The sequence below is a fragment of the Pan troglodytes genome, chromosome 3 (assembly GCF_028858775.2).
Source record: "Pan troglodytes isolate AG18354 chromosome 3, NHGRI_mPanTro3-v2.0_pri, whole genome shotgun sequence".
NCBI classification, from domain to species: Eukaryota; Metazoa; Chordata; class Mammalia; order Primates; family Hominidae; genus Pan; species Pan troglodytes.
In genome coordinates this window covers 167308051-167328636 of record NC_072401.2, presented here as the reverse complement: position 1 = coordinate 167328636, position 20586 = coordinate 167308051, and the positions used below count along the sequence as shown (strand labels likewise).

Genomic DNA, 20586 nt, shown 5'->3' with positions numbered 1-20586 from the left:
TCCCTGACAGTTTAATTATCCAAGTTCTCCCAAATCCTTGAAATGAAAGTTAATTGCCATAGACCTTACCATCATTTCACTTTTTCTATCAGGACTAATCGATCCTAAGATCCCTGTAAAAAGGAGAAAACTTAGACGGCCCAGATTAAATTGGTCCACTGGAGTACATATTGAAGAGCCATGTCGAAATTCAGCCTCTTAAAACACACCCTCTTGAAACCCGCTCTGTAGTCATTCATTTCTAAACTCCCCTTTCTTAAAGATTGACTTACTTTCTTTACTGGGGATCTTGGATGAGAAACTTCTCTGGAGAGAATTCAAGTCTGGGCAGTATGGCTGGCATGGGCCTGCGGAGAGATTACTTCAGTGACCCCTGAAACAAACACCACCTGTGAGTTAGCACACGGCAGTTGTTTAATGAAGCACAGCATCACATGCAGAGCAATTTCTGATGGGAAATGAAGATCCCACTGGAAATTGCTAGGGGCATTAGACAAGCAAAATGTAATTATCTGAACTGAAATCCAGCTGACATCTCTGACAACAAATACCAGGGGATCTTTAAGGATCAGATGCTCCATTTTAAGTCAGTGCCTCTGGCTTCAGTGTTCTCTGCTCCCGCTTCGTCCCCCCGAGGAGGAGAGAACACCTCACACTGAGTCACCAGCATGTACTTTGTCTGCCAATTCTTTCTGCTAGCAGAGAGGAGGTCGGGCTTACACTAACAGAGTAATTGAGACACGTATCCAAATATTTTAGGCCAAATGAATTTTGATTCTTTCCAAATTAAGAGAATCATATAATATTTATAGAAACTAGAATTCTGCCTTGCCCACTTTCCTATACCAGACAGAGCCAGTTTCCCTTGCCTTTTTAAAGTAGACACTTGGAGATAGGGTATCTTGGATTGGCCCTCTGTGGTGCCCAATGAAGACGTTCATTTAAATTGTGTCTTTTGTAAATGAAACTTTTAGGAAAGAACTCTTGGACATTTCAGCCATGGACTTTGTTGTTGTTGTTGTTGTTGTTGTTTTTAAGACAGAAACAAAGTGAACAGATTAAAACCAGGATATGATCTGAGCTGTGCCAATGTTTGGTCTTGGGATTTTAAGTATCTCAAGTGAGATTAGAGACCACAATCACAAAGAAGGGCTTTTTGCCTTAAGAAAAAAAAAATGAAAACTTTGAAAGTTTTCAAGAATATTAAGAATTAGAGCTAGAAAAGATGTCTTTGTTCAATTATCTTTTAATGGTGAAGGCGTAGTTCTTCTAGTATATGTATCATGGATGTTCTCCATTTTAATTTTTAATATTTCAGTTCACATTAGCTGAAGTGCCTTCCCTTGAGAGGATTTTTATAATCTGTCTTAGCTGTTAGAAAATTGTTGCTGGTACTTTACTTAGCTCAATTTTTCCTCTGTTTAGGTTCATGCTATTAGTCTTAATTACATTCTACTGGACTTCTCTAAATAGTTCTTCCCTTTCCTCCTTGATTTATTTACCTCATCATAGGAAAAATACTGTTTACTTCCTGAACAAATGTATCGTTGTCTCTGTCATCATTTTATTTGCTTTGAGTCCTCTCCTCATTGCCCCTTTAAAAAGAGTGAGTTTTGGTCCTGTTTTGTGCCATTATCTGGCATAATGATTAACACCAGTGAACTGGTTTGAATGATGATGTATATAGTTACCATAAGTGTAAAACACTGATGGGGTTGGTAACTTCCTTTAAAAAAATATTACAATCTCAGATAATGTACACGAGGAACTCACTCTCACCATTATGTAGGAAGGTTGTGAAACTGAATGTAGGGATTGCCTTTTTCATGCTCTACTTCTCCACGTGCTAACATATTCAGTCTTAATTGTGTAATTATTTGTTTAATATCTGCTCTCCTCTTTAGACTGAAGCTTCATGAGAGCAGGGCCATATTTCTCTACTTTTTCTCAGAATCCTTCAAACCCTGCACAGTGACCGTTACATCATAACATGATTACCAAGTATTTGTTGAGCAAAGAAATAAACGAAGTTGGATCTCAGAAACTCACAGAGCCTTGTGTAGCCTGTCATCTCCTTTATCTTTTCTATATTACTCCAGTCCTTTCACCACCTCTGCCTTTTAGTTTGGTTTTATAAGATTATTTGTTCTCTGACTCATATTTATGGAAATATAGCTAATTACCAACAAATACTATTTCTACTTCCCTGAGCTCCTGAAATTAAACACTAAGGAATTTGTGATTTTGGATTAGTATTTGTCAACTATTCAAAATAATGAACTCATCTAAAAAAACCTAGGTCCTCTTAGCAAAATTGACCTTATTTAAGATGATTAAGCCACCCATTCACATTACAGAATTCTAGATTTTATTCTTTGCCAAATTCCAAAAGGCCTTGCACTTACATTTTTGTTTTTATTTTTTAGTTAGAGTCTTGCTCTGTCACCCAGCCCAGGGTGCGATTTCAGCTCACTGCAACATCCGACTCCTAGGTTCAAGTGATTCTCATACCTCAGCCTCTGGAGTAGCTGGGACTACAGGCCTGTACCACCACACCCGGCTAATTTTTTGTATTTCTAGTAGAGATGGGGTTTCACCATGTTGGCTAGGATAGTCTTGAACTCCTGACCTCAAGTGATCCAACCACCTCAGCCTTCCAAAGTGTAGGGATTACAGGCATGAGCCACTGCGCCCAGCCATACATTTATCCACCTCTAATAGCACCTCTGAATACTTTTCATGACCCTCTACTGCATCCACCCCAACCTGAGAAGTGTGATGCTACTGTCTTCTCTCGGTACCATGTGCCTTCTCTCCTTTCATTGCCAGGATCTTTGAATAGGTACCCTAACTTTTTTAAATATATTTTTTATTTCAATAGCTTTTGAGGTACAAGTAGTTTTTGATTACAAGGATGAATTGTTTATTGGTGAAGTCGGAGATTTTAGTATGCCCATCACCTGAGTAGTGTACATTGGACCCAATATGTAGTTTTTCATCCGTCACTCCCACTGCCTACTGTCTGAGTCTACAAAGTCCATTATATTGCTCTGTCTGCCTCCACATACCCCTAACTTAGCTCCCACTTATAAGTGAGAACATATGGTATTTGGTTTTCCATTCCTGAGTTACTTCACTTAGAATAATGGCCTCCAGTTCCACCCAAGTTACTGAAAAGGACATTATTTCATTCTTTTTTAATGGCTGAGTAGAATTCCATGTAGTATATATACCACATTTTCTTCAGCTACTTGTTGGTTGATGGGTACTTAGATTGGTTCCATATCTTTGAAATTGTGCTGCAATAAACAGATGCATGTAGGTGTCTTTTTGATATAATGACTTATTTCCCTTTGGGTAGATATCCACTAGTGGGGTTGCTGGATTGAATAGTAGATCTACTTTTAGTTCTTTAAGAAATCTCATGCTGTTTTCCATAGAGGTTAAACTAATTTGCATTTCCACCAGCAGTGTATAAGCGTTCCCTTTTCACCACATAACAGGACTAACTTTTAATTGGAAATTTCCCCAGGAATTGCTGCCACCAGCTTATGCCAATCGTATCCGTGCTCATGCTCAATATTCTGGTTGCCTTCCTAGCTTTCTTCTCTTGGTTAGTGGTACCATGACAGAATTCTCCCAATCACTAAGACTTGAGACTTTAGGATAATCTTTGGATTAGCCCTCTCCTTCATCCTCTAGGTCCAACTTTCCAAGCCCTTCATTCTTTTTCTGAATAGTTTCTGATCCATCACTTTGTCTTCATTCTTACTGATGGCACCCCAGGCCTGACCTTCATCATCTGACATCTGGATACTATGTCATGAGAGTTCCCTAAGAGAAGCCTCACAGACTTCAGTCCAATGTCTCTTCATCATATACAATGCATCATTTTCTGCTTCAATTTCTGTTCCTAGCCTTATTTTTCCTTTTCTTTCTCAGCTGCCCCAGGCTGCCTCTTTGAACTCCTTTCCTCCACACTCCTAGCCTCGTGCCCCATTCCAGTCATTCTGATGGAATCCTACCTTGGCGCTTGCGGACTTCCTTTTCCCTCTGCCTGGAATGCACATCCCTTCATCTTCTCTAGCTCACTCCTACAACTTTCAGGTTTCTGCTCACTTAATTAAAAAGACCTCTGTCCTGTCCCGTCCTTCATCACTATCCCCTGACACTGCACGTACTACTTGCCTATGACGTAGTTATTTATTTTCTGTTACTCTCTTGCTAGAATGTAAACTCTGTGAAAAATAGATTTTCTTTCTTTTATTTTTCTTTTCCAGAGCATCTCCAGGAACTACAACAGATAGGAGCTCAATAAATATTTGCTGAATGAATAGCTAAATTACGTTTCATTTTTGTTATTCTGTATCATATATAATATCTAAAAATAAATTAGACCGGGCGTGGTGGCTCACGCCTATAATCCCAGCACTTTGGGAGCCAAGGCGGGTGGATCACCTGAGATCAGGAGTTCAAGACCAGCCTGGCCAACATGGTGAAACCTGGTCGCTACAAAAATACAAAAATTAGCCGAGCATAATGGCGGGTTCCTGTAATCCCAGCTACTCGCGAGGCTGATGCGGGAGAATATCTTGAACCCAGAAGGTGAAGGTTGCACTGAGCTGAGATGGCGCCATTGCACTCCAGCCTGGGTGACAGAGGAGACTCCATTTCAAAATAATAGTAATAATAATAATAATATCAATGATAAATTATAATATTCACATGTTCTCCAGTATTCTGGAATTATCATTTTCTTTCCCTCACTGCAGTAGAAATATGAGTATCAATGGGTATTTTAATAAAATCCAAAAGGTGAAGGAATGTAAGGAGGAAGGAATTACTTGGCCTCTTTTGTGTTGTTTCTTCGTCTTACACGAACCTGCTGCTCCAGGCTTTCCTTCAGTAATGCCTGCCTATCCTATAGGCCACGGCTCCTGGGCATTCTCATTCTCTGAAATCTGCTTCCTCACCAAAGGTGGACTAGCATCATAGATTTCCTTTGCACGAACAAATTAATATGGCACCCAAATTAGCAAATGAATCTTGCTACCATCTCTGTATATTTTGTGTGTGTGTTTTCTTGTTGTTGTTTTAGAGACAGGGTCTTGTTCTCTCCGTCACGTTGGAGTGCAGTGAAGCAGCCATGGCACACTATAACGTCAAACTCCAGGGTTCAAGCGATCCTCTTGCCTCAGCCTCCAGAGTAGCTAGGATGATGGTGTAGGTCATCACACCCGGTCACCCGGTTAATTTTTTGTTTTTGTAGGGACTGAGTCCTGCTATGTTGTCCAGAGTGGTCTCAAACTCTTGGCCTCAAGTGATCCCCTCACCTTGTCCTCCCAAAATGCTGGGATTACAGGCGTGAGCCACCACGCACAGACCCTGTACATTGTTAAAGTCTAGCATTTTTTCTTTCTGCTACAGTAAGTTATTAAAAACTATTAAATCATAATAGTGATTAACATGAATTATTTACTAATTTCCCAACATGCATTCAATCCTCACAATCACTCAATGAAGTCAGTATTGTTATTAAAATCTCCATTAACAGATGAGGAAAATTTGGCCTAGAAATATAACCAACTAGCTTAATGTCATGAAACAAGTTTGTGAGTCAGGAATCAAGCCCAGGTCTGTCTGACTCCAACGCCCACCATCCTTTACCACTTCCAGCGTAAAGTACATTAAATCTCCTTTGGAACCAGGTGGAAAAGTGAATGAATGAACAGATGAATGATTAACTGCACCCATTTTTTTCATCTTATTAATGGTGTTTAATAACCTAATTTCAAACTAACTCAAAGAAGGGCTGGTTTTTGTCCAGGGAGAGCATTCTGCAAATAGGGGCCATTAAGCAGACAGCCTGAAGGACCACCTGCCAAAGATTGAGCAGAGGATGTTTCTGAGCTGCGTGGGAGGCAGAACTCCATAACCTCCAAGGTCTCTTCAAGGTCAAGTGATGCATTCTATGACTCCAAGAGGTTTTTAAAACATGGAAAATTTAGAATATATATGGTCTATTTAAATAGAAATAAAATTAATCTAACTTCATCTTTCTTTTACACTTTTCCAAAAAAGAAACAATTATTTTAGGGTGAATCCAGGAGACAATAATCAGAATATCAACATTTTGAACTCTATCAGCTTTAATTCATTTTTCCTTTTGAGTTTATACTTTTGTAGCACTGACTTTTCTCTAGAGTCAAAGAAAATAACAATGGTAAATAACGAGCTCTTCGTGTTCCTGGAACAAACTACTCAGTGCTAGAAATGTCGGCTTCAGCATGTGCTGAGAAAGCATCCAGATGTTAGCCAGCTGAAACAATATATCCTAGTGCATCTAAATAAAAAATTCATCTTCCTTTAAAAATTGGAAGTCAAAATGGGGTTTAGGATTCCCAATAAGGGTCAAGAAACGGCAAGTATTTATGAATCTCTGAACCTGCCTATTGCCAGAAGGTATCTATACAGTTCTTAGAACACTGAGAATTAAAAAGTAAATAAAATGCTAGATATAATAGCTAACCTTTCTGATTACCGTAAATTGAGCTAATAATAGCAAAAGTGCCTAGTGTTTATTTGGTTATTACTTGTGAGTTTCACATACCATGGTCATGGGTTGCTCAGAAGAATGAGCTGTAGGAAATGCAAGAGAGAGGAGAGGTGACAGAGGAATTGGAAGTTGTGCAGATCATTGGGAGATCTAGGGACAGGGAGGGGCATTCTCCACCCACTCTCCCTAAACTCTTTAAAAGGGCAAATGAGTAAAACTGTCAAGCAAACAGAACAAAAGGCTAAGGAACCTTGAAAACTTTAGAAATAAACATTGCTTTTCAGAGTCACAGAAGAAGAAAGGTTCATTCCTGTAGAAATGAAATTGAAGAAAAAATGAATTAGAAATTAAGACATAAAACATGGATGCTTTGATTTTTCCTCAGCACTCCTCCCATCAGTTGAGCCAGGATGGACTAAAGTATGTTTCCCAAAGTGCGACCCATCGCCACCCAGCATTAGACTCATGGAGTTGATTTAAAAAAAAAAACCAGAGTGAAAAAAAAGAAAGCAATTTCTGAGCCTCACATTAGACTCAATGAATAAATATTCCTGGATAGTGGGCTCAAACAATTCACATTGTATAATAACACCCAAGTGATTCTCATTTACAACATAGTTTGAAATCTTTGGGATGTGAATAGCATTTTGTGGTAACTAATATTTTAGAGAAATGTGAAGTGCAAGGCCATGATTAATTTTGAGCACAGGAATAAAGGAAGAATCAGCTTAACTTTTAGAAAACAGAAGGCAAATTTAGCAAACAAACAAACAAGAACTGTTGAAAAATAAGGAAGCTAAAACGAAGTTTCTCTTTTCTAATGTCCCTTTCTTCATTCTATCTTAGAACAAAAAGGAGAGACAGGAAGTAAAAGAGGTTGACTCGTTTGTTAACAGAGCATTATCTCAGTTTACCAAGATTCTTCCACAGCCAAAGTCACTTTGCTTATCTGTTCTTTTTCATGTTGGGACAGCTTTAAAACTAACAATAACCCAGAGCTACTCTTAGACAAAAGTGTGAAATAACAAGCTTTCCTAAATAAGTAGTGGAGAGGTTGCGTTAGTGTCCTGTGCCTGCCATAACAAATCACCACAAACTGGGTGGCTTAAGACAACAGAACTTCATCATCTCGCAGTTCTGAGGCCAGGAGTCCAAAATCACGACGTCGACAGGGCGGTGCCCTCTCCAGAGGCTCTGGGGAAGAATACATTCCATGGCTCTCGCTAGTTCCTGCTGGTTGCCAGTCATCGCTGGTGTTCTCTGGCTTGAGGATGCACCACTCAATCTCTGCCTCCCTCTTCATGTGGCACTCTCCCGGGTGTGTCTCATCTTCACATGTTGTCCTCCTCTCTCTGTCCAAATTTCCTCCTTCTTATAAGAACATTAGTCACTGGGCCAGGCACAGTGGTGCACACTTGTAATCCCAGCTATTCAGGAGGCTGAGGTGGGAGGATCACTTGAACCCTGGAGGTGGAGGTTGCAGTGAGCCAAGTCTGAGCCACTGCACTCCAGCTTGGATGACAGAGCAAGACTCTGTCTCAAAAAAAAAAAAAAAAAAAAAAAAAAGGAACATTAGTCATTGGATTAAGGCCTACCCCAATGCAGTATGACCTCATCTTAACTTGATGACATCTGTAAAAATCCTATCCTACTTCCACATAAGCATAATGTCACATTTACAGGGACTAGGAGTTAGGAATTAAACACGTCTTTTTGGAGTATCCAATTCTACCCAGTACACTGAGTGAATGTTAAACAGATGCTGGGATACAGAACTGAAGCTGTGTTGTTTTTATTTCATATTGCCTTCTACTCTGTGTGTCTATACCGTTTCCTATTCTGTCTCTTACAAGGACACTTGTCATGGGATTTAGGCCCACCCAGATAACCTGGAATAATGACCTCATCTGGAGGTCCTTAATAAGTTTATCTGAAAAGGTTCTTTTTTCAAGTAAGGTAATAGTAACACATTTCAGGGATTAGGACGTGGACATATCCTTTTGAGGGCCACCATTTAACCCACTACAAGGTGATAAAAACTTTTATTTTTTTATTTTTGTAGAGATGAGGTCTCCCTATGCTGCACAGGCTCATCTCAAACTTCTGGCCTCAGATAATCCTACTGCCTTGGCCTCCCAATTTGCTGGAATTAAGAGGTGATGGAATTTAAAAACAGACTGTATCTTCACCTTTTCTGAAAGGGTTTGAGTATATTCTTGCCTAGAGCAGATAAAATTACTCTGCAAGGTCATTCCTAACTTATTTAATTCTCTAATTTTATAATCTTATGAGAATTTGGGTTATCAAGACCTTAGTTAAAGCAGAGAAAAAAAATTCTAGGCAAATCTATTATGAGTAAGCCAGACACACAGTATTCTATTTTCAATAAGTTTAAATTCACAAAAATGATTTCTTCAGAAGGAAATGCATGTTCATACTTAACTCTGAACAAGGAAGATTTTTTTTTAACATTTAGGAACTTATAAAATGATGTAAATCTGAAAGACAGGCCAAGTTATAGCTTGAATAGATATTTATTCAGCATTAATCTCTCAAATCATTTGTGACACATGGGTCAGACCTGGGCAGTGAGAAGATTTAAAAGACACAATATGTGCTAAAACCAAGTCTCGGGGGGGATATTTTGTCCTTTCTATGTCTGTACAAACTCCCTCCCTTATCCCTAACCCAAAATTTGAAAACTTCTCACGTGTTCCAAATGACTTAATTCTAGTGAAGATTTAAGGAAAAATAGAAGATGATTGTGATGAAATATATCAATTCCCATCATCATTGTTTTTAAATCTTGAAGTTACTCCGGCATTCTAGGCTTTATATTTTAAGTAGAACATAACCTGGAAGGTAAGCTGTGGTTCCAAAATACTCTAATAGCAGCCAACTGATTGAAGGACTCAACAGTAGTGAGTTTCAAAAGGGAAATGCCTATGAGAAGAGGGCTGATGACATGAAAGAGAATGAAGTCAATTCCTTCAGACTTCTTAGGACCCAGGCTTAGAACTTGCTTTCTAATATTTGGAGTATTCAGCAATATTTCTGAGGGTGAGATACTCAAAATTTTCCTATACAATTCTCAATTTCAGGATTAAAATCAGGAAAACCAAGAAAAAAAGCACAAATTCATGTAGATTCCCACATAGAGTCATGTCCTGTATTGGCAAGTCTTTGAAGGCTAATTCCATGAAGTAACCACACTGAGCCCAGGAACCAAGTCAGCCCATCAAAATCTATAATTTTCCTGCCAAAGCAAAGCAAATTTACCATGTTGCCAAAATCCACAAGCAGATAGCGTCTATTTCTCTTCTTATTTCGTAGTTGTTCAAATCAGTGGTGTCTAAAACAGAGTATGCATGATCATCTACAAGGGTGAGAAAGAACATCTGCTTATATTTATTTTTAATCTTAAAACATAAGAAAGAAATCAAGCTTTACTTATATTTAAAATATGTCTTTCTATAATTCATAAATTTTAAAATGATTATATTGAGATACATGGCCATAATATTTTTACTCATTTAGATATGTCATATTTTTACTTACATAGATACATGATTAAAATGAATTGGAGGCTCCTGATTTAACCAAATTGTAAATAATTTAGTCACTTTTTTCTTTCCCTGTAAAGCATGGATCTTCATCGTCTTTTGGATTTCTGAATTTTATGAGGATATAAATTATATAATATAAATTATACTCATTTCAATATAAGTATAAATTATATGTAAGGTCTTGAAAATGTTTTTGCGTCATTGTAGGCTAAACTGGTCCACATGCTTGTACAAACAGTTCAGTAGGATAACATTTACATAAAAGCATCCAACATATTACATCTCTAGGAAAATCTCTTCTAAAAATATGAAGAAGAACATTCAGAAATTATACCACAGTCATTCTTGTAGTTTAGATAGTATAGAGAAAACAAAAAACAAATGAGGTAAAGTTAGTGATTTCTTCAGTCTTCATAAAAAAATCAGTATTTACTAAAGCTATATTTCTGAGGGTGAGATTTCCTGCAATTTAAATGTTGCAGTCTAAATCTCAGGGATTTTTGGATTCCATTTACTATCTAAATTCTTTTTCCCTCCCTGACATTTTTAAGTCACCGAAGAAGCATATGAACTACTAGAGATTTGTTCTAAGAATTGACCAATGACCTTTATGGGCAGGGACTGTCTTGCCCTTGTTTTAAAGCTCACTAAAATAACTATGCCCGGCTGTCATGTCAAGACAAACTGATATGCCATGGTCACTTACGAGAGGTGCCATGAAGATTTTATTTCTAACAGTAGTTCGAGTAAAAAATTGAAGAAATAATCTGTGCTTTCTGCCTGCCACCATCCCTCCCTGCTCTTCTAGTACAAAATCCTTTTCATCTTGTAAACTCCTCCTGTTTTTTTGAGTCTGCTGTCAATAAAAGGACTTTCCTCCGCCCCTACAGGGGTGGGCATGTGATGTGCTACTTCGGACCCCTAGGCGCATTCATCAGTCCAAGGGTGAGAAATTGGCTACACTAGGTCAATTAGAGTCACTTTCAGTATTAAACTAAATGCTGTGATCGGGGGAGTGGGAGGAACTTCTTTTCCTTTTAGATCATTGGTACCAAAGACTGTACAAGCCTGGTGCTACCAGAGACATTTTTTGCCACCAAGTGGAAAAAGCATACTTGAGAATAAAACCAACATGGAGGAAAGAAGAGTTGACAGAGGAAGAGAAATAGAAGGTACTCAGTTTTACGTCTGTGCTTTTCTATTAGGTTGATGCAAAAGTAATTGCGGTTTTTCCATTTTGATGGGAAAACCGCAATTACTTTTGCACCGACTTAATATTATATGGGGGCAATAAAGTTTCTCTTGGCATTAGGTTTCTACCAGGTGCAACGGAGAAAAGTCCTCTTACCACAGGGATGATATGCTAGAATACATCCAGGCTACTATTATAATAAAGTCACTCTTACTTTCTAGATATATTTTCTTGAGTGGGCTAAAGGTAAATCTCCAAATAGCCTAAAATCATGGCTGTGGCTATAGTCACTGAGTGTGTCAAACATGTGAACAGTACATATTACATGTCTCTTAATTCACACATACATATACGTGCACACACACACAACCTCTGAATATTGCCCTAACATAGCTAACAGAGTACTATGCAGAGTTGTTTATTCCACAAGCATAACTGATTAACAACAACATAATGTTTGAATTTTCTCTAGTAATACCTATCAACCAAATAACCTATTTATTTCTGTTTTGGTAGCATTCTTTTATTTTCTTGCCTTCTAATTTCTTATTGTCTCATATAGTTTCTTTTAGGCCACACAATGTTAAAAAAAAAAAAAAGCAAGTCCGGATTTTTATAATATTTTATGACTTGATAGTTTTTACGTGCTGAAGATCATGGAATGGAAATTATCATTGACACCCCCCTGCCCCCACCAAAAAAATTAAACATTTATTCAAGACCTTAGTCAATTTAAAATATTTTGCTAAGTCAACTAAATAAGCACTATTCTTTGAAGAAGGCTAATAAATGATATCACCTTTTCTTAGATTATTATTACTTGTATTTCTTAAAGAATAGGGCCCAAGGGGAGAACTCCTTTAAAAGAGAAATAGAAGGAGTAAAATCACTTTCAGATCTTTCTCACTAGGAGAAGTTGATTCTTCTACTAGCTTCTTTCTCTGCTATGATGTATTATTAAAAATGGGAAGACAGTGTTGATGGCATGTGTTGTATAATAGCTTTGTGGGGTACCATTTATTTTACTTTAAGGAGAGTTTATTTCATCTTGGGCCAACTCGGAAAGCTTTTCAGAGGCCATCAGCACACTGGCTTTCTTCATATTAGATAAAAGCAAGGACATTGCTCATACATTGATCTGAAGTTATTCAAAGCCTGAATTGGGGAAGAGAGAATTTCCTTCCTTGGTACAGAGTAGCTTTCACATTATATCGATGCATTCAAAATCTGAAAACTCTTTTTAAATTGAGAATGTCAGAGGAAAATTTTCACCTTTTTTGAAGTGTAAACTGAAAATGCGGAAATTTTATTAGATCAAAAAAGGAATAAAATTAAAATAAAGTTTAATATCAACTTTAAACGTCAATGTATTCTAAAAGAGTAAATAGTGAAAAACTGGATTTAAACCATACCAGTTATCTGGATATCTTAAATTACTGATTTGTGATTCATAAGTTGTAGGTTATCATAAGCTGTTTGCTTGTAGAGTGCTGAGCACATGGCTCCCAGAAAATATTTTTCTGGCAAACTTTTTTTTGAATTGCCAGAAAATAAATGTTTTAGGCTCTGTGGGGCATCTAGTCTCTCCTAAACTCTGCCTTTGTAGCATGAAAGCATCCATAAATGTTACATAAATAAATGTGCATGTTCTGATATAACTTTATTGACAAAATCAAGTGGAGGGTTGGGTTTGGCCTGCTGTGACAGTTTGTCAACCTCTGCTCTATGCCTAACTCTGAATTATCACTTGAGCTGCTAAGAATGGGATGGTGTATGCATTTAATAAATGGAACATTTTCCTGAAAATCAAAGGATGAGTTCTCTTTCTAAATTTACCAATACCATGTTAATCAATTCATTCTAAAGGTGTTCCCTAAGGCCTAGCTTTGTTAGGTGAAGGAGAGAGATTTTTGGAAAAGAAAATGAGGGGGATTGTCAGTGAGGGAGGCTTTAGGCTCATGCTCTGATTGGAGGCGGGCCAACTTTGCATTTGTCTACTTTATAAGTTTGAGCTGTACAAAATCTCATTGAAAAACTATTCAGCTTGGAAGGATTGGGTAACTTCTGTAAGTTATTTCCATAAGTCACATCTAGCCCTAGTTGTCAATTAAGATCCAATTACAGAAAGGGATGCCTCAAATGTAACATGAATCTTGTGTATAGGAAATTCAAGGAGAAAAAATATATATTTTAAATGAAATCAATGTCTTTGTAGAGAATTCTAGAGAGCTGAGGAATGACAACTGGATACAGATATTAGCAATGTCAAGACAAGAACACAGTTACACCAGTGCTTGCAATCGCTGGCTTGTGGGGAGCATCCCACCTTGAGGTTTTCAGAAGCTGCTCCCCACTGACACAGACTTAATAGGCGTCATGAAGAAAAGGATGCAGCTTTTCAGCAGTGCTCAGATCACATGTGACAGCCATAATTGAGTAAGCAAACGGGGTGCTGAGAAGAGGGTAATGGGCCATGCAGATAGAAGAAGAGCTGAGCAGATCCTTAGAGGTGATTCTCATTGACAGCAATGTGAAACTGGTAGGTGTACATTGAGCTCCAAACATTCTCCCAATGCAGAGATGAAAGTTATTATCAACTTGACAGGTCTGCAAACCATGGCCACTGTCCAAATGCCATAACACACAAAGAAATACAAATTAGGTTATAAATTTCCCCTTTTAGGCACACCAAAGGAATTGGAATAGTTGGTAGAACTGGGAGCAAACAAGATGCTTTAATTAGATGACAACATGTGAAATTGTTAACTCACTGCCCAGCCCTAGGACTCAGAAATTTTGGAAAATAATTACAAAATTGATACTCTGAGTAAACACAATTTTGTGATCTCCCTAAATTTCATCCTCTAAGCTCTCTCTTCATCTTGGGTTTTTAGCCCATTAACTTAACTCTTGTCTACTTCACAGAGGCAATAAAGACACGAGATCCCAAGGCAGAGTAGCCCTCAATGGGGCTTACTGAAAACAGGGCATTCTATTCAAATGGGCAAATTTAAGCTTCTTTTAATCTCAAGAACTGGGTGAGAAAATCAGAGGAATGCAGATATGGTCTCACTTCTGAGCCATGATGCTGAGAAATGCTCTACAACGAAAGCACTGGATATAGTATGTACTTTGGCTAAGCTGCCACCAGGTGAATGGTATTACTTATTTAAATTCTTGTAATCTAATCAGAATGACTTCCTATAAACATAATTTATAGATTCAAGGAAAATACAGTCTAATATCCCAAATTACCAATAATGTTTCTATAAAACTATGTATTAGAATAAATACATAAATATTAATTACCACTAACAAAATTTGTTTGCCTACACACACATACACACACAGAGTAAAAGCAAAAGTTCCCAACTTTTTGGTCTATGGTACTCTTATTGTTTCAGTAATTTTTTCACAGCACTCCTAGACCCAAAGAAATGTCTAATAATTATATTTATTAACTAGTTAGAAATCACCAAAAACTCAGCTTTATAAAGACACAATATCAGCAAAAAGAACGTAGCATGATCAGTGAGGAAACTGTGAACTATCTCAAGCTTCATTATGACCAAAAGGTATCGAGGGTTGCTGTCTTTCGCTGGAAAATGTAAAACGTCCCGCAGCCCTCCTGTGAGTTTGCTGCAGCACCCCGGGGTGCCTTGGCACACTGTTCAGAAACCACTGGATTAAGACAAATCTGGGAACTATTCTGTGTCTACTCTCCCATCCCAGTTAAGTTACAGAATAGCTAGTATTTTAATGTTTTCATTCTTGGCTCAGTCTAAAATTGATCGTTCTCTTAACTTTAATGAACAAAACAAAACTTGAAATTGATTTTACTTTGAGGCTTCAAAGAGAATCAATGGTTCTCAGTACTATCTGTTTAAGCCTCTTTCTTCTTCAGCGGGAAGGTCTCAATGGCCTTCACACAACTTATCTAGGAAAATGCACACTTGTCCTTTGTAAGGTCACAATTAATAGTCTTCATTTTTCCCCAGAAGCAAAACTGAAAAAAAACAGATGCAGAATATTTCCTACATTCTGACTAGATTTCTTGACTGAAAAAATCTCATTGACCATCCTTGATTAATCAGGATATTTCTAAATTAATAATCTCTTTCCACACAAGAAGCTTGTCATTCACCTGTAGTTTCATCATAGGTTTTAACACATGCTGTAAGATTTCAACTCTCACTTATAGGCAGAGATAATGGTTTCTTGATAGCCTTATGTTCTTCATCAAGTTAGGCCCTTGAAAAAATAATTTAATTAGAATATTTTTATAGGACTATGGTTCTTCACAAACATACAAGAAGTGTCATCTAACTAGAGAAGAATCTTGGATGCCTCGGAAGAATGGCTAAGAGTGTGTGTGTGTGTATGTTTGTGTGTGCCTGTATGTCTGTCTCTATCATGCACTCATGACAGAGAGAGAGATAAAGAGGAGAAAGATAAAGATTCACATTCCTTAAAGGTATGTGAACATGAACATGTGACAATGTGAATTTGACAGAATGAGTGTAGACAGGCAGGGAGGAAGTGAGTAGGAGTCTACACTGAAAGGGTGGGCTAACCAACTGTGGTAGGCTATAGGGTTTTCTCAGATCACTGGCAGTTTTCAGATAGATCTAAAGCGATTCTATCAAAACATGTTAAACACCAACGATAACCAAGGACAAATTGCCGCATTCCAAAAGCAATCAGAGTTGGCCTGCATTATCCTTCCTCCCCACATTCTTTGGAGGCTTATCACAACAGCAACCACATGCATTATAAACAGTGTTAGCCTTCAACTAGGCAACTGGCTTCTTCCCCTGCAGTAGTTTAAAACCACCCTCTGCTCCCACAGTCGGTAAGATGTTCTGCATTAACTTTGCACTGATCTCCTCTGAAGGCAAAAACAAGATCCTTTTGCATTAATGATTAGCAAAAATGCCAAAGGCAACAACTTTGACAAGGACCATACTAGAAGCATAAGTTTGTGTTGACAGTTTCTCTTCAATGTAGTCACGAGGGCTCTGCCATCATCTATGAAACCTATCAGTGCACATAGACCACCAAATCATGCAACAAATCCTAAGAGTTTATTGGAAATGAATTGCTGGATTATGTTTATTTAACCACAAACTTTAAAATCTGAAAAAAAAACCTGGGTAAAACTGTTAAATATGGTATTCATTACATGCAGAAAGATGTTTAAAATTGATGTGAAAACATGACTACATTGCAATTTAAACTTAAATTTCAATAAGTACCTAAATTTAAAAGCCCATAATAATTATAGGATGTGTAGCCTTAAATTAAACAAGACTACTCTTGAATTAAGTAAATGCTAATGTTGTACTATCCGCTAAGTAAATACTAATTAGTTGTCACAGCAATTTTTCTGAACCTTCTCACAGTATAGTAAGATATGTGTAATGTATATTATGTGAAGTCACCAAGGGTGGGGTCTGGAAGATGTAACAAGCAAAAATAAAGACAGATGTCAGTAAAATGCTCCCTGTTACTATGTTTTGGAGCTCCATATGGGAGGGAATAATTACACTTTGGCAGTAAGAACCACCCAAAAAAACATATTTCTAAGTTTTTATCATAATACATTTGGAACTTTCTAGAAATAGTAGCAGAACTATTATAATAAATCCCAGAAGTTTTAACATGTAAGTAGTCATGGCAATCCCCTTTTCCCTCTGGTGAATCTGAAAGATGACTTGAAGACTGGTGATATATCAAAACTTTCTTTAAAATTTTTTTTTCAAGGAATTATCTAACCAGAGGATTGCAGACTTTAAAACAGTCATTATTGGTAAATATTTCTTTCCTAACTTCTCTGTTTCAATTGTTTCTCTGTAAAATGGACATAATAATAGTGCCAACCTCATAAGGTCCTCGCAAAGGCTAAATGAGTTAGTACACAGCTACAAACTCACATAGACAGAAGTGTCTCAGAATGTGAAGTTATTTCTCTTTTAGAGAGATAATACAGTACATCACCATATTATGTCCATTAAGGATAGTTTTTCTACCAAGTGAGTTCAGGTCATGTCTGGTCTTGCTGCTAATTGAGCTTAAAACAAACTTTTCTTGAATTTTAGAATCATGGATGAGGAATTCTAGTCCTGTATATGTAGAACACTGAGCACTACATCTGGAATACAGTAAGAATTAAGCTTGCATTTTCTTTCTTTTTTTCTTTCTTTTTTTTTTTTTTTTTTTTTTGAGATGGAGTCTCACTCTGTTGCCCAGGCCAGAATGCAGTGGTGTGATCTCGACTTACTGCAACCTCCGCCTGCCAGGTTCAAGCGATTCTCCTGCCTCAGCCTCCCTAGTAGCTGGGATTACAGGCATGAGCCACCACGTCTGGCTAATTTTTGTATTGTTTAATAGAGACAGGGTTTCACCATGTTAGTGAGGCTGGTCATGCACTCCTGACCTCAAGTGATCCACCCGCCTAGGCCTCCCAAACCACCGAGATTATAGATGTGAGCCACCACACCTGGCCAGCGTGTATTTTCGATCATTATATTACAGTATTATTACCCAATTTGAAATTTGAGAAGATAATATTTTTCTTCCTTCCTTCCTTCCTTCCTGTCTTCCTCCTGCCCTTCCTCCCTCCCTTCCTTCCTCCCTTCTCTTTCTTTCAACAAATAACTAACAAGAGCATTTTATTTATAAAACACAATTCTATGTGACAAGATAATTTGGGTAGCGCTCACGTAAAATATAATCCCTTTTCCTGGTCAAAGGATCAGTAAGATTTCTAAAATTATAACTTTTTTGTTGCTACATAAATTGTTTATCACCCCAAGCAAAAATTATAGCCATACTTTCTATAGCCATACTTAGCAGCTATCAGACGTATGTTTAAAAAGGCAATAATTGAATTAAATTAGCAAGTAAATGTCAGCCAGTCTAATTGTGTCACTATAATTGTGGCCATAACTGTGACTACCAAGGTTTTCTCTTATTACCACTTATAATAGGAAAAATGAGAAAACTTTAACAAATCTTTCATAAACCACTCTTAAAATGAATAACTAAACAATACACAGTTAAATCTCACTTCGACATTTTCCAAGGATCCCCTCCCCAAGAAAATGAGATTTCCAATGTAATTTCTAATTTAATACAAGGACTGATAAAAGAAAAAAATGAACTGGGGTAATACCCTATCCTTATTCAAAGAGTATTGATCAAAGCCAAATTCTTGTTAAATAATGTTTTACACTAAAGAGATGAAACTCTTCAAAGCATTCCCCATGAATTCCCTGAGAAAGTAACTTATGTTTGGTCCAAATCTTACAGGGGGGAAAAAAAAGCTCTTGGAGCAAAATGCTGAGTATTCCTTTCAACATAATGACAATCAATCATATCCCAGGGTCTCTTTAAATCCAATTCTAATGTCTAAATAGGACAGACTCTTCTACTGAAGGTGTTTTCACCATTTTCCCAGTTGTTCAACTGCTGTATCTACATTCTTAGAATCTAACTAAAAGATGAAACTGAGGCTTTTATGCATTTATAACTAACTTTGCCTACTTTGAATATAATACCATAGAAAGCAGAGATAATATCTCTTACCTCCTAGAGTTATTGTATGAGTCAAATTTAATTTCAACAAACATTTACTTTCAACTTACTACTTGCCCAATAAAGATATGTGAAAGGTTGTTGAACCTATGAAACAATATAAAATTATAACATTATTTACTCTTAATGTATTGCAAATCAAGAGAGAAAACAAGAAGTTGATCTAGAGAATCACATTTATGCATTTCCTCTAAGTAGTGAACTTTGGTGGATTCATCTTTAAATTCTTTAATGAAAAACTTACAAGAGCCATTTATTAGTCATATTCTAAAAAGCCAGATACAGGCTATTTTGCATGCAATATATATATATTGGCCCTTATGGGATTTACATTATATTCTCTGTGATGGTTAAACCAATGAGACTTTGCTCTTTTCCTTAACCATCTGGGGGAGGCAGGAACAAAGGAGAATATTGATAAACCTGGAAATAGGGCCGGATAGTATCAGAGAAGGAAGCCTTTGGGAAGGTGAAGATGTGGTAGCCAGTACTCATGTTGTAAAAGGATACAACTCCAGCCTCAGAGTCCAGAAACACTCCCACAACCAAGGGCTGCTCACACAGATGAAGGGAAGTTAAGGGAGATGTAAGGGCTACATAGCCTTTCTTTTGGCATAGTCCGAGGGTCCAGAATCCAGACTGAGGCTCTTGCTTCATGTCAGTGCACCTCTGCATATTGCCATACAAACTCCTAAATCCCACCTGGTTCGTTTTCCAGCATCCATTTTGAAGGAGCATCTTCCTGAGAGGTGAAGCCCTCACAACCCAGGACACAGGGGAAGGCACTAAATCTCCTGGAAGAAGTGCTGTGATGGTCCTGGGGATATCCACAAGTCACTTTTCTCCAATCCTCATACAGAATTAGTTCACTATGAGCTGTATCTGGATCCAGAGTCACATTGACTGTAATCCCAGTACTGTAGGAGGCTAAGGCAGGTGGATCACTTGAGTGCAAGAGTTTGAAACCAGCCTGGGCAACATGGCAAAACCCCATCTCTTGATGGCTCCTTAACATTTTCTTCACATTACAGGAAATAAAGCTCAAAAATGTTGCACATAGTATGAAGCTCCAAGGAGAAGGCCTCTGATGTTTCCAGCTTCACAGCCCAACTCCTGCCCACAGTATCATTCACATCCTGCAGCAATTTTTGGGCTGAGCCCCGACATTTTTCCTCCAGTTCCAGCATGTGGCTCTTGAATTCAGCCCCAGACCGGTCCCATGGTCCCTCAGTCTATTCAGAGTCTATCGTTCTTCCTTCTCCTGTCTCCAGGGATAAGATTTCTTCTCCTCATGTAGGAAACTCTGGAGATTCTTAAAGTCAAACGATTTTTTTGTCTCTGAATTTGTGTCTTCTCATGAGGAGATATAAAATTGCAATTTCCATTATTGCTGTCTAAATTCATGCAGTGAGAGTGTATAATCTGGGCAACTTAAATCTTTGCTTTTGAGTTGCAGTCCTCAAACTTGGCCCAAATAAACTCTGTACTTATTGTCCATTTAGTTATGTGCATTGCTGTGAACACCTTCTGCTCTGTGCACTTCTCTTCAAGTTGCCTCAATTTTGTCACAGCTTTCTGGAGCTTTTCCTTGTAGCCCTGGCATACGTCTTCAACAAGAGCTGTGGTGTGCCCTTTGTGCTGTGGTGCCCGCTCACAGTGCCAGCAGATGAGCTGCC

General features: G+C 37.8%; 1 pseudogene; it reads right to left on the bottom strand.

Annotated features, from left to right (window-relative positions):
* Window positions 1-19234: 19234 nt before the first annotated feature.
* Window positions 19235-20314, bottom strand: LOC100613383 (E3 ubiquitin-protein ligase TRIM38-like; annotated as a pseudogene).
* Window positions 20315-20586: the final 272 nt, after the last annotated feature.